Raw genomic sequence first — 14,651 nt, 5'->3', positions numbered from 1 at the left:
GGTGTTAATTCTATAGGACAATATGCTGCTGTATTCTGGTTTTAATTACTGTTAAATCTTGTATAATTTTGTACTGTGAACACAATTGGGACTACCAACCTGTAATGCCCTGCTACAGTGTAGCTACACCACCAGATCTGTGAGCATAAAAAATAAAACAATGCATCTTTGCACTTTGCTAAAAGCAGCCCAGAATCAAGTAAATAATTGTACAGTTTTGTCCACCAACGTAAAACTAGCAAAAATCAAGAACAATTGACATAGCATATACCACAATTCTGTGGGGATTTGAACTTGCAACCTACATGTTGGGAGGGCATCAATGGTTCTGCAGTGCCACCAGGTTCATACTTACAATTTGGAGGATATATTAAACAATGGCTTTTTTATGGCCACTCTTCCGTAAAGCCCAGCTCTGTGGAATGTACGGCTTAAAGTGGTGCTATGGAGTGTTGAAGCTCCTTCAGGGTTATCTTTGGTGTCTTTGTTGTCTCTCTGATTAACCTCTCTAGGGGGTGTGGGACGATAACGTTCCACCTGGCCAATATCCAGTGAAGTTGCAGAGCGCCAAATTCAAAAACAGAAATACTCATTATAAAAATTCATAAAACATACAAGTGTAATACATCGGTTTAAAGATTAACATTAAAAATAAATGTAACACAGTGGTTGCATTAAGAAGCAGTGTATCTTTCTAACTATATGTAGAACATGTATATTTAGTCAAAGTTTATGATGTGTATTGCTGTTATCTGGCGTTATCTGGCGGAGCTTTCTATAATTTCTCCGTACATTTCTGTAGCATTTTTTGAACATGGCTCAATGTAAACGGAGATTTATGGATATAAATGACATATTATTGAAAAAAAAACAAATGTACTGTGTAACATGTCCTATTACTGTCATCTGATGAAGTTTTTCAAAAGGTTAGTGAATTATTTTTCTTTTAATCCTGCGTTTGTGATTGTGTCTTTGGCTTGACAAAATGGCTGGATATCGTCTGTGTCTGTGGTGGTTTGACATAAATATGTGCTATGTTTTCGCCGTAAAACATTTTAGAAATCTGACTCTCTGGGTAGATGAACAAGGTGTTTATCTTTCATTTGTGCTATTGGACTTGTTAATGTGTGGAGGTTAAATATTTCGAAGAATATTTTTGCATTCTGTGCGTCATGGTTTGAGTTGAGTGGGGGGCGTGGTTCCCCTTGGGGAACCTGTACCGTTAACAAGATATGAGAACAGCGGCCAGCAGAGGGCCAATCATTACAAACAGTTACCAGCCAAGTAGAGGAGTTACACAAGTCAGAAATAGAGATAAAATGAATCACTTACCTTTGATGATCTTCATATGGTTGCACTCACAAGACTCCCATTCACTCAATAAATGTTTGTTTTGTTCAATAAAGTCCCTCTTTATATCCAAAAACCTCCATTTTGTTTGCGTGTTTTGTTCAGTAATCCACAGGCCCAAAGGCAGTCACAACAGGCAGACGAAAAATCTGAAAAGTATCAGTAAAGTTCGTAGGCTTTTACCAAATAGGGCTATCATCTGTATACCCCTCTACTTTGTCAGAACACAACTGATTGGCTCAAACGCATTAAAAAGAAAAGAAATTCCACAAAATGCATTCCTGGTGACCACTGGTTGAGAGAAGCTGGTTGAGAGAATATCAGGAGTGTGCAATGCTGTCATCAAGGCAAAGGGTGGCTATTTGAAGAACCTAAAATATAAAATATATTTAGATTTGTTTAACACTTTTTTGGTTACTACATGATTCCATATGTGTTATTTCATACTTTTGACCTATTATTCTACAATGTAGAAAATAGTAAAAATAAAGAAATACCCTCCAGCACTCCAGCACTTTGGATTTGAAATTATACAATGACTATGAGGTGAAAGTGCAGACGGTCAGCATAAATATGAGGGTATTTTCATCAACATTGGGTGAACCGTATAGAAATTAGAGCACTTTTTGTAAATTTTTGTAGACCAAAGGTACCGGGACAAATTAACTTATGTGTATTAAGTGAAGTAGTTTGTCTAATATTCATAGCACATAATGCCTTCATCAACCTTGTGACTACCAATTTGTCGGAAGTATTGGTTGTTTGTCTTGGTTGTGACTCAGATTATTTTGTGCCCTGTGAATGGTTAATAATATATTGTCATTTTTTAAAACTTTTATTGTAAATAAGAATAAAAAATGTTTCTAAACACTTATACATTATTGTGGACGTGACCATCATCATGGATAATCCTGAATGATTCGTAAATAATGATGAGTGAACAAGTTACAGACACACAAATATCATACCCTCAAGACATGGTAATCTCTCACTATTACAATAACAGGGGAGGTTAGCATTGGGGGTGTATGATATGTGTGTGTCTGTTACTTTCTCACTCATCATTATTCACGATTCATTCAGGATTATCTGTCATCATGGTAGCGTCCAAATTAATATAGAAGTGTCCCAATACTTTTGGTCCCCTAAAATGGGTGGACTATGTGCAAAAAGTACTGTAATTTCAAAATGGTTCACCGTTATGGAAGAGAATATTTTCTAATTAAAGCTGACAGTCTGCACTTTTAAAAACCTCTTAAATGTAACTAAATGTAATTGAAAATGTAATCTACGTATCTAAGTCACTTTTGAGGACACAAGCTCAAGTACACAGTACAAATATGATAAATATGAAATGTGTTTTCTATTCAACAAACATTTATGAATAAGGCTTGAAAGTACTTATAGTGTAATCAATTCATAAAACGACTAACTGTAAGATTTCACCTTCGTTATAACTCTAAAAAACATATTTGTATATTTAATGTTAGAGAAAATGTACACATTTTCTAAAGGTCTCTCCTGATCAAAACATCAGCCCCATCGCTGTAAACATCTCACAGAGCTCTTCCTGAACTAGTCATGAACTCGCCTTTCATCTTGTATTACATTTGTCCAATTAGTTTTTTTGTTTAAAATCGATTTTAGATTACTGGCTATAAATGTATCGCAATATGCTACAGAGACGAAACCACTCTCTCCTGTTGCATTACGATGTGAGGATTCCAGGCATATGCATTAGTAGCTGTGACATATGGTTCTGCCAGGTGTTGATGGACAGTTGGAAGAGAGAATGAAATGGTAGGAGGAACCTCCCAGCTTCAAGTGGTGTCAAATTTCACATCCTGCTTCACACAGGCAGAATATACATACCCCTGCGCATGTGAGAATCAGGGCTACCACTCAATGCAAGCCATATTGATCTACAGTGTCCAAAGATCGATGTATAAGCAAAAATGACGGGTCAGAACCGGTGCTTTGATTCAGTGAATATCTGAAGGATTATAAGAATTCAAAACATTTGGAGTTTCTTCATCCATGTACCACCTGATGCATTTATTAGAATTGTTTATAAAACATGAAAAAAAAACGAATTTGGTCTGTTGCTAAAAGTAGCCATGACTTGATCATATTTGTCTGTAAATTAACTAGTCACAAGTAGTTGTTGCCCATGTGTAAAAATATCAATCTAGCTAACCAGCTGGTTCACGTAGCCATAGGCTCCGGAGTCTAGCTGCATCTAGCTAGCTATCGTTGTTGAAAACTACCACTTGCATAGGCTAGCTGAGTTGTTTTATCAGAAAATGTCTGAGGTTACGCAAATGTACATAGCTAACTAGAAAGTCCACCTCAGCGACAATGTTATTGGGGTGCAGGATGTTAGATTAGTCTTTTAATTTTAAGTTATCTTTCATTGAAGTTTGTAGTTCCTACTGGCTATGAATCTAAAGTGAAATAAATAGTTTTCTGTTTCGGCCTGGGCTCAGAGTTGGTATATGGAGATTTTGAAAACTGTCACCAAAGAAATACCAGATTTATGAACACGTTTTATAATTAACATTAATATGAATGAAATAAAATACTTATGATGCAATTCCTCTCTCTTGGTTGTTCTCGCTAACAGTTGACTAAACATGTATTCAATTAGACACAGGTTCTCTCTCACACAGCTTGTTTGCAAAGGTGACCTAATTTCAGTTGTTTCATATTCTGTCACTCTGCAGTGAACATATACTTTCCTTCTTGTCCTACGAACGCAGGGTTTGATGTGTTGTGGAAAGGTTTAAACAAAATAATGAATCACTGGTGTCTATGTGTCTCTCTCTCACTTATATCTAGTTAAGTGAAGGTTAAATAAAAAATAATAAATACCTGCACACAAACACGTGCTCACAGAATTCTATGTACCTAAGAAGGCGATAATGAAGGCTGTATAACAAAGGTTTCAGAAAAAAGTTGAGTTCAAGATATGACAAGTAAAACGTTTCACGATAGAGGGATTATTGCAGCATGTTGTTGCGGTTGTTTTTCTAACTTTTGCAATGCCCTATGTGGCAGACCAGGGGGTTTGGTCAAAACGTTTACACAGATCAGACATGGACAGAGTAGGATTAGCTCGGTTTCAAGGATGTTTATTTGAATAACAAACCAAAATAAATTACTAGGTCTCCCCCATGTGTCCCTCTCCGGGATACCGTCTTTTGGCCTCCGGGTCTTGCTGTATCCTGTGGGGAACATAAAACTGAAGTCCCTTCTTTTACCCTTTTACCTCTGGAACCGTCGCCAACTATAACCTTTCTTCCCTCAGTCCCTCTTCCCGTGTGCTGCCCTTCTAGCAGCTTTATGGGACCCGTCCAGCTGGTGAGCAATCAGCCCTTGATTACTCACAAACCACAATCAGCCCCAATTAGTCCTGTCCAGAGAGCCCGTCGAGACCTGGGACGTCCAGCAGAGGGAGCCATCACCTTGTGAGGTATACTCCGCCTGTCACCAGACCTCGACTAGTCTCCCCCTGGTGGCTGACATGCTGTTCACCACATAGCTTTGTCGGGGAGGGGACTGTCATCAGTGCGACGTATGTCTCCCTTCTCGATAGGGCATCCGCGTTTCCATGCTTCACCCCTGACCTGTGCACAACAGAAAAAGAGAAGCGTTGAAGGGACAAGAACCACCTGGTGACCCGATAGTTTGTGTCCCTTCCCCTGGCCATCCAGACCAGGGGAGCATGGTCAGTGACCAGGGTGAAGTGGGTACCTAACAATTAATACTTGAGAGTGTCTATCACCAACTTTACCGCTAGGCACTCTTTCTCAACAATAGAGTACTTTTTCTCTCTGGGTAACAGCTTTCAGTTTATGTACATGATGGGGTGCTCCTCTCCATTGTGTATCTGGGACAAAATGGCCCCTAGCCCCGTGTCACATGCATCCGTCTAGACCAACATCGATACCTGGAAATTGGACGTTACGAGAATCGGATGGGAGCACAGCGCTTCCTTCAGGCGCCTGAACGCCGCTTCTGTTTCGTCCGTCCAGTTCATTGTTTTCGGGATGCGGGCCCTGGATAGATCAGTGAGGGCGGAAGCTATAGTCACAAAGTTGGGAATAAACCGGCTATAGTATCCTGCCAGTCCCAGGAAGGACTTGACCTGTGTCTTGGTGCGTGGAACAGGCCAGTCCCGCGTGAACCTTCCTCTCCTGGTGCTTGACGTTCCCCCATCCGATCAATAACCCCAGGTACTCCATCTCCTTGAACACTAGTTTGCATTTCTTGGGGTTCGCTGTCAACGCGTCCAGCGCCGCCTGGAGGTGCGTCAGGTGCTCTTCCCAACCTTGGCTGTGAATGACGATATCATCCAAATAGGCCGCTGCGTACTGCTGGTAGGGTCGAAGTACTTTGTCCATCAGGTGCTGGAATGTGGGCTGGGCTCTGTGGAGACTGAACTGATATATTCTGTCTGGTGTCGAAAACGCCGTCTTCTCCCGGGTGGAGGATGCCAACGATACCTGCCAATATCCTTTAGTCAGGTCAAGGTTGCTGATGTACCGGGCCTTTCCCAATCGGTCAATGAGCTCGTCCACCCTTGGCATGGGGTAGGTGTCGAACAAGCTGATGTCGTTCACACCCCGGAAATCATTACAAAAGCACAGGCTATCATCTGGTTTGGGCACCAACACGATGGGGCTGCACCATGCACTGTGGGACTCTTCAATGATCCCCATCCTCAGCATAGCCTCCACTTCCTGATTCACGGCCTTCCTTCAGGCCTCAGGTATCCAATATGGCCTCTTTCATACCGTTTCCCTGGGCCGTGAACGAATGTGGTGTTCAATGAGAGTCATGCGGCCCGGCTTCTCGGAGAACACCGCCGTGTTCTGATCGACGAGCTCCTTGTGCTCTTGCTTCTGGACTGGGTCGAGGTCCTCATTGCTCGGGACCACCACTCGTACCGTTGGAGTCCTGGGTCCCGACCATAACACAGCCAAGGCTGTCCTCTAGTGTCACTTCTTCAACAGGTTCACATGGTAAATCGTTTGGAGTTTCCCCAGCTGCCCTATGTGGTGATTGACAGGTCCCAGATTCTCTATCACCTCGTATGGCCCGTGCCATGTTACCAGGAACTTCGGCCGTGGGGGTTAAGACCAATTCTGGTCCGCACAGGCAATGGGTCGTCCTCGCTCACGTCTTCGGCCGGCTCGTACCTTTTTCCTCAGCTCGTGCCTCCACAGGGCTGTGAACAGCGGACAATCTCATCCCACTAGGAGAGGTACCGGCAACTCTAGTACGTCACCCACCATCATCTGGCAGCTCCCTTGTGGTGTCACGATATTGGCCCATACGGTTGGATACCGCTTTGTGTCACCGTGAACATAGGAAATGGACATCTCCCTACCACGTTCGGTCCCCTGGTTCAGCAGGCTCATTGTTACGAGCATAACCATACTTCCGGAGTCTAATAGAGCTTCCGTGTCGTGTTCGTCACCGGGACCATGGAGTTGATTTGTGGTGCGCCCAACAGGAGGTGACGTAGTTCAATGCGTGACCCACCTCGCCTTCGGGGCTTGCTGATGGCATCGACTCCTCTCGAGCCAGGCAATGTGCCCCAGGGCGCCACACTCAAAACACCTCCTTTGGTCTCCATCTACCTGGGGTCATCAGTGATGGGTCGGCCCTACCCCAGCAGTCTCTCCATGGGTTTGCAGTCCTTTGGCCCTGCCAACTGTCGATTCGGGGTACAGAGAGGTGGGGCTGTCCTTCTGTCCCCTCGAACGGGTCGCCGATTCGGCCCAGCTCCCACTCAGCAGGGCCTGAGTATTCTGATGCGTCTCCACTGCTTCCAGGAGGCCCTCCAAGGTCTGGGGCGTGCATAGACTCGCTGCCCTCTTCATGTCGTGGGGTAGTGCCCGTAAGAAGCGATCCAGGACGACTTTGTCAAGGATGTAGAGTGTGAATACGTCAGTTTGGAGCCATGCCCTGGTGACACGCAGTAGGTCGCTCATCTGGGCTCGGGAGGGATGCGTTGGCTACGAACCTCCAGTTGTGGAACAGTTGAGCCCGATGGGCCATGCTGTACCCGTAGCGGCTGAGTATCTCCCGTTTGAGTCCGTAGTAATACTCCTTTTGGGCATTCCCAGAGAGGAACGGGGCCAACAGACTTGCCCACTTTGGCCTTCATTAGAATAAAGAGCCAACATGAAGAAACCAGCTGAAGCAGCACAAGACGTTTCTAATATACAGTAACTCTCAATGTCACATTTAGATGAACAAGCTAGCTAATTAGTTGTGAATACGAAAGGTTAACACTCCCAGAGAATGGATATCAAAACATTTCCAAGGTAACTGTATACCTAAACAAAGAAAGGTCCCTCAAAACAATTACATCAGCATCTAGTCTGAGATCACTTTCTGTTGTTAGGTATATACAGTGCCTTGCGAAAGTATTTGGCCCCCTTGAACTTTGCAACCTTTTGCCACATTTCAGGCTTCAAACATAAAGATATAAAACTGTATTTTTTTGGACTGGCCCCATCACCTTTACCCTCAGCTTCTTTAGCAAGGCAGTGGTCGTCTTGGAGGTGTGTTTGGGGTCGTTATGATGTTGGAATACTGCCCTGCGGCCCAGTCTCCGAAGGGAGGGGATCATGCTCTGCTTCAGTATGTCACAGTACATGTTGGCATTCATGGTTCCCTCAATGAACTGTAGCTCCCCAGTGCCGGCAGCACTCATGCAGCCCCAGACCATGACACTCCCATCACCATTCTTGACTGTAGGCAAGACACACTTGTCTTTGTACTCCTCACCTGGTTGCCGCCACACATGCTTGACACCATCTGAACCAAATAACTTTATCTTGGTCTCATCAGACCACAGGACATGGTTCCAGTAATCCGTGTCCTTAGTCTGCTTGTCTTTAGCAAACTGTTTACGGGCTTTCTTATGCATCATCTTTAGAAGAGGCTTCCTTCTGGGACGACAGCCATGCAGACCAATTTGATGCAGTGTACGGCATATGGTCTGAACACTGACAGGCTGACCCCCCACCGCTTCAACCTCTGCAGCAATGCTGGCAGCACTCATACGCCTATTTCTCAAAGACAACCTCTGGATATGACACTGAGCACGTGCATTCAACTTCTTCGGTCGACCATGGCGAGGCCTTTTCTGAGTGGAACCTGTCCAGTTAAACCGCTGTATGGTCTTGGCCACCGTGCTGCAGCTCAGTTTCAGGGTCTTGGCAATCTTCTTATAGCCCAGGCAATCTTTATGTAGAGCAACGATTATTTGTTTCAGATCCTCAGAGTTCTTTGCCATGAGGCGCCATGTTGAACTTCCAATGACCAGTCAGTATGAGGGAGTGTGAGAGCGATGGCACCAAATTTAACACACCTGCTCCCCATTCACACCTGAGACCTTGTATCACTAACGAGTCACATGACACCGGGGAGGGAAAATGGATAATTAGGCCCAATTTGGACAATTTCACTTAGGGGTGTACTCACTTTTGTTGCCAGCAGTTTAGACATTAATGGCTGTGTGTTGAGTTATTTTGAGGGGACAGCAAATTTACACTGTTATACAAGCTGTACACTCACTACTTTACATTGTAGCAAAGTGTAATTTCTTCAGCGTTTTCACATGAAAAGATATACTCAAATATTTTCAAAAATGTAAGGGGTGTACTCACTTTTGTGATATACTGTACCTCACACACATGCTTATGGTATTAACAAAATAAGAAACCTGTACCTTGTCAGATATAGAGTTGAAATGTATTCTGTTTTGAGTTTGCATCCCAATATTACACTAAATATACAGGACCAGTGAAAAGTTTAGACAAATCTAGTCATTCAAGGGTTTTTATTTTTGCTATTTTCAACATGGTAGAATAATAGTGAAGCCATCAAAACTATGAAATAACACATATGTAGTATCCAAAAAAGTAAAACAAAAATCTAAATATATTTTCTATTTGAGATTCTTCAAAGTAGCCACACTTTGCTTTGATGACAGCCTTTCAATAACTTCTAAAATTTCTTCAAGTGCAGTAGCAAAAAACATCAAGCACTATGATGAAACATCCTATACTGAAAATAATGAATGTTCTTAAATGGTTGTTTCTCAGTTCGTAAGGATCCTTGGAGAATTCTTAACCGATAAAGAACCTTTACTTTAAGCATTGGCTTTTTGAAATGGAATCTACAGTTCTTCAGAATTCTAAAAGGTTATTGAAATGTATGGAAGCCTGTCGCTTTCATAGCACACACCAAATGGACCAGTGTAAAAGCGGCAATATGTTACTTTTTGGGCAGCCCGAACAAATTCACATGGAAATGTGAGTTAGATATCTGTAATTCTAATTGAAAGCAAGTCTGAGAAGTGGTAGAACTGTTCTATAGGCGCTATTTCTATGATCCCCATCTTAAGTTTTATTTTGATGTCTTTTACAGAAACCGAATTTAGGTAAACTACTAGAGTTATAGCAACCAGGAAATGGCGGAGTGATTTCTGCATATTGCACCTTGAGCTAGTGTTGACTTTTCAGTGTAACATTTCTAGTGTTAATTCATGAGTGAAATTTACACTGTGAAGAGTTAAATTAACACTCAGTGGTCTTTAAGAAGCCACTTTTCATCTTTATTAACAGAGTTTAACCAAAACTACGCCCATCATTATCATATTTCCCAGCATGTTATTTTTGTTTCAATATCAATGTTAAATACCATTCTTCAGAATTCCAAAAGGTTCTTGAAATGTATTTAAGCCTGCAGATGTGTCCCTTTCATAGCACACATCAAATTGGCCAGTGTTAATTAACTGGTGGTGATTTTTCAGTGTAACATTTCTAGTTTTGATTAAATAGTTAAATTAACAATGTAAAGACAAAAGTCAGTGGTGCAAAATAGCCACAGTGTTGCAGTTAATAATGAGAGTTGAACCAAAACCACACCCATCATTATCACATTGTCCAGCATGCTCTATTGCAGGCTGATTTTTAGAATTGTTTGTTTTAATATCTGATTTTTAAATTAAATGGTTTTATTATGAGTGATGGATCAATTAATCTTATGCTATTCAAATTTAACTAACATATATTTTCCTAAACTTTTCCAATCAGTTACTTATTGCACCTGTTACTGAAATGGTTGTTCCAGTTTAGGGTAGTCTAACATCTCTGTCTCCCTAACCTTGGCAGTCATTCTGAATGTAGGTTGCAGGTCAATAAAAAATTATTGGATTGATTGGATTCCAATCAAAATTACACATCACTTTGCAAGCCAGCATAATGTGGCCTGTAAACTATGAGTTTCATGCCATTGTATTATAATAAAAGCAGGCCCTCAAAAGACAGCTGTATGAAATATATTTTGTATGTTAATTTTAATTACAACATACTTAATTACAATAACTTAATTTTAATTACAACATTTTCACTAAAGCACTCACCCCTGAACTGAAAATAATTGAATGCAATAACCATCTCTCTGTCACTAGCAAACAGTCATGGGTGGTACTAGAAACTCTTGAATGAGTAGGTGGGTTGTACTATGGGTGGTACTAAGGCCTCCTGGGAAATATGCAAATACGGCTCCAAATCCTAAAGCAGGGCTTTTCAATTTCGGATCCTGTAGGGCCGAATTTTTTTTATTTTGACATTTTTTGTATGTTTCTTCATACTAACCATCCCATCTAAGGTTCTTTAGAGACCCTAAAATGGTTCCCTTATGGCATCGCTCTCAAAAACCTTATTCATTTCCAAATTGTGCCTTTATTTTTAAGAGTGCACGGTACTCTGAATTGTGGAAGATGCTTCGAGAATCAAGCCACAATGAAAATGTACCCTTATTAATAATGATGGATGCCCTGTTAGTGTTTTTCGATGTTAAACTATTTAAGTATTACGTCAAGTCACAGAATTGACTCAGTGGATGCAAACTATTTGGAGGTGGCTAAAACATTGTTGTTGCCACATTATAAAGTTAATATTTAGCGCCTGTGCTTTTTCTGTTTTGGTTGGAATTTCCGGTCATGTAATGTAATGCCAGAGAATTAATGATCTTAACCAAATGCTCATGGGTTATGAAACACTTCGATCCTCATGTGTCACTTTTATGGATCTTTGAAATGTTTATGGTTTTTCGGACTCCCTACAGATATATTACAGTCATCGTCCACTTGCTGTCATATCACTTCACTGTTTGACATCAAGGATGTCTGTCTCTTGTCATTTGAAGTATTAATTTATTCCCTTTTACTCCTTCATTATTTGTCAGCCTCTTGGTTTCCATGGTAACTGATGCAGAGAAGAAGATGAGGACAAATTCAATGATTTGATTTCCTTAAGACTCATAGAAATGCAATTTGTGTTAAGAACAAGTCCTTCGCACTTAAAGGAAATATTCACCCATTTTGAATGTTATATCATATTTGTGCATCTCAGTAATGCTCTATCAATTCCCAGGTCAAATTTAATGTTTGTGTGTGTATTTGAGCAGTGCCTTCCAAGCAGTTAGAAATTGTAACTTGTACGCTAAGTTTCGGGAAGCAAGTACAGGGAGTGAATTTAATAAATAACGGAATATTGCCCAAAACAAGAGACTCATACAGCCTTGAATCCCAGAAACAGAGTCAATAACGCCCAGGAACACAACCAAAGAGAGTGACAGATATAGGGGAGGCAATCAGGAAGATGATGGAGTCCGGGTGAGTCTCATGAGGCGAGCGTAAAGATGGCGACAGGTGTGTGTAATAATGAGTAAACTGGCGAAGTCAAGCGCCGGACAGGGGGAGAGCTTTGTATCATATGATAACTTTGACATTGACAGTCATGTTATATGAACTTTGTCTGACAGCCTGACATGCACTGTAAACTGTAGGACCTTATATATTCTGAGAAGGGGTAGATCTGTTCAATGTGCGCTTTTCTATGCTTCCCTTCTTATGTGTCATTTTGGTGTCTTTTAATTTCGGTTTCGTACACCAGCTTCAAAAAGATGAAAAAACTATATTTGGGGTTATTTAAAAGATATTTCAAAGTGGTTCAGATTTTACAATGATTCTCTTCTGTTTTGTCACAAACTGAAATTAGGCGAACTATTAGAATTATAGCAAACAAGAAATGGGTCTGATTTCTGTGGAGTGGAGTGGAGTGATTTCTGCATATTGCACCTTTAACTAGTGTTGGCTTTTCATTGTGACATTTCTAGTGTTGATTCATGAGTGAAATTAACACTGTAAAGAGTTAAATTAACACTCAGTGGTCTTCAAGAAGCCACTTTTTCATCTTTATTAACAGAGTTGAACCAAAACTACACCCATCATTATCATATTTCCCAGCATGTTACATTGCAAGTAGATTTTCAGAATTGTTTGATGCAATATCTGTTTGTGCATGTAGATTGATTGATTGATTAATTAATTTAATCTTATGCTACTCAACTATAAATAACGAACAGTTTCTAAACTAATTCAAAATGTTACTTGGATTCATTGTACCTGTTACTGAAATGGTTGTTGTTGTAGTTTAGATGGTAAAATGTCAGTCATTAAAAATAGCATAAGTTGGATATCACCACAGTTGCTGGATACCAAAATGTTATACACGTCACCTTGCAAGCTAGCATAATGTGAATTGCAGACCTGGAAATGATGAGTTTCATGCCATCGCATTACACAAAGAAAAGGTTTAGATTTGTTCCTAAAAGGTACTTTTAGCCCCGGACAAGGCCAAACAGGAAGGATATAACCTCATCCACTTTGCCAAAGCACAGTCCCCACACCACAAGCGGGATATCTTCAACCGCCAACTTACCATCCTGAGACAAGGCCGAGTATAGCCCACAAAGATCTCCGCCACGGCACAACCCAAGGGGGGGTGCCAACCCAGACAGGAAGATCACATCAGTGACTCAACCCACTCAAGTGACGCACCCCTCCTATGGACGGCATGAAAGAGCACCAGTAAGCCAGTGACTCAGCCCCTGTAATAGGGTTAGAGGCAGAGAATCCCAGTGGAAAGAGGGGAACCAGCCAGGCAGAGACAGCAAGGGTGGTTCGTTGCTCAAAAGCCTTTCCATTCACCTTCACACTCCTGGGCCAGACTACACTCAATCATATGACCCACTGAAGAGATGAGTCTTCAGTAAAGACTTAAAGGTAGAGACCAAGTTTGCGTCTCTGACATGGGTAGGCAGACCGTTCCATAAAAATGGAGCTCTATAGGAGAAAGCCCTGCCTCTAGCTGTTTGCTTAGAAATTCTAGGGACAATTAGGAGGCCTGCGTCTTGTGACCATAGCGTACGTGTAGGTATGTACGGCAGGACCAAATCAGAGAGATAGGTAGTATCAAGCCCATGTAATGCTTTGTAGGTTAGCAGTAAATCCTTGAAATCAGCCCCTGCCTTGACAGGAAGCCAGTGTAGGGAGGCTAGCACTGGAGTAATATGATCACATTTTTTTGGTTCTAGTCAGGATTCTAGCAGCCGTATTTACCACTAACTGAAGATTATTTAGTGCTTTATCCAGGTAGCCGGAAAATAGAGCATTGCAGTAGTCTAACCTAGAAGTAACAAAAGCATGGATTCATTTTTCTGCATCATTTTTGGACAGAAAGTTTCTGAGGTCTGCAATGTTACTTAGATGGAAAAATGCTTGAAAGTCTTGGTATGTTCGTCAAAAGAGAGATCAGGGTCCAGAGTAATGCCAAGGTCCTTCAAAGTTTAATTGAGATGACTGTACAACCATTAAGATTAATTGTCAGACTCAACAGAAGATCTCTTTGTTTCTTGGGACCGAGAACCAGCATCTCTGTTTTGTCCGAGTTTAAAAGTAGAAAGTTTGCAGCCATCCACTTCCTTATGTCTGAAACACAGGCTTCTAGTGAGGGCAATTTTGGGGCTTCACCATGTTTCATTGAAATGTACAGCTGTGTGTCATCCGCATAGCAGTGAAAGTTAACATTATGATTTTGAATGACATCCCCAAGAGGTAAAATATATAGTGAAAACAATATTGGTCCTAAAACGGAACCTTGAGGAACACCGAATTGTACAGTTGATTTGTCAGAGGACAAACCATTCACAGAGACAAACTGATATCTTTCCGACAGATAAGATCTAAACCAGGCCAGAACTTGTCCGTGTAGACCAATTTGGGTTTCCAATCTCTCCAAAAGAATGTGGTGATCAATAGTATCAAAAGCAGCACTAAGGTCTAGGAGCACGGGGACAGATGCAGAGCCTCGGTCTGATGCCATTAAAAGGTAATTAACCACCTTCACAAGTGCAGTCTCAGTGCTATGATG

This window comes from Oncorhynchus masou, chromosome 28, assembly GCF_036934945.1.
Source record: "Oncorhynchus masou masou isolate Uvic2021 chromosome 28, UVic_Omas_1.1, whole genome shotgun sequence".
Taxonomy (NCBI): domain Eukaryota; kingdom Metazoa; phylum Chordata; class Actinopteri; order Salmoniformes; family Salmonidae; genus Oncorhynchus; species Oncorhynchus masou.
The sequence above is the reverse complement of the archived record's forward strand: the minus strand, read 5'-3'. Positions refer to the sequence as shown.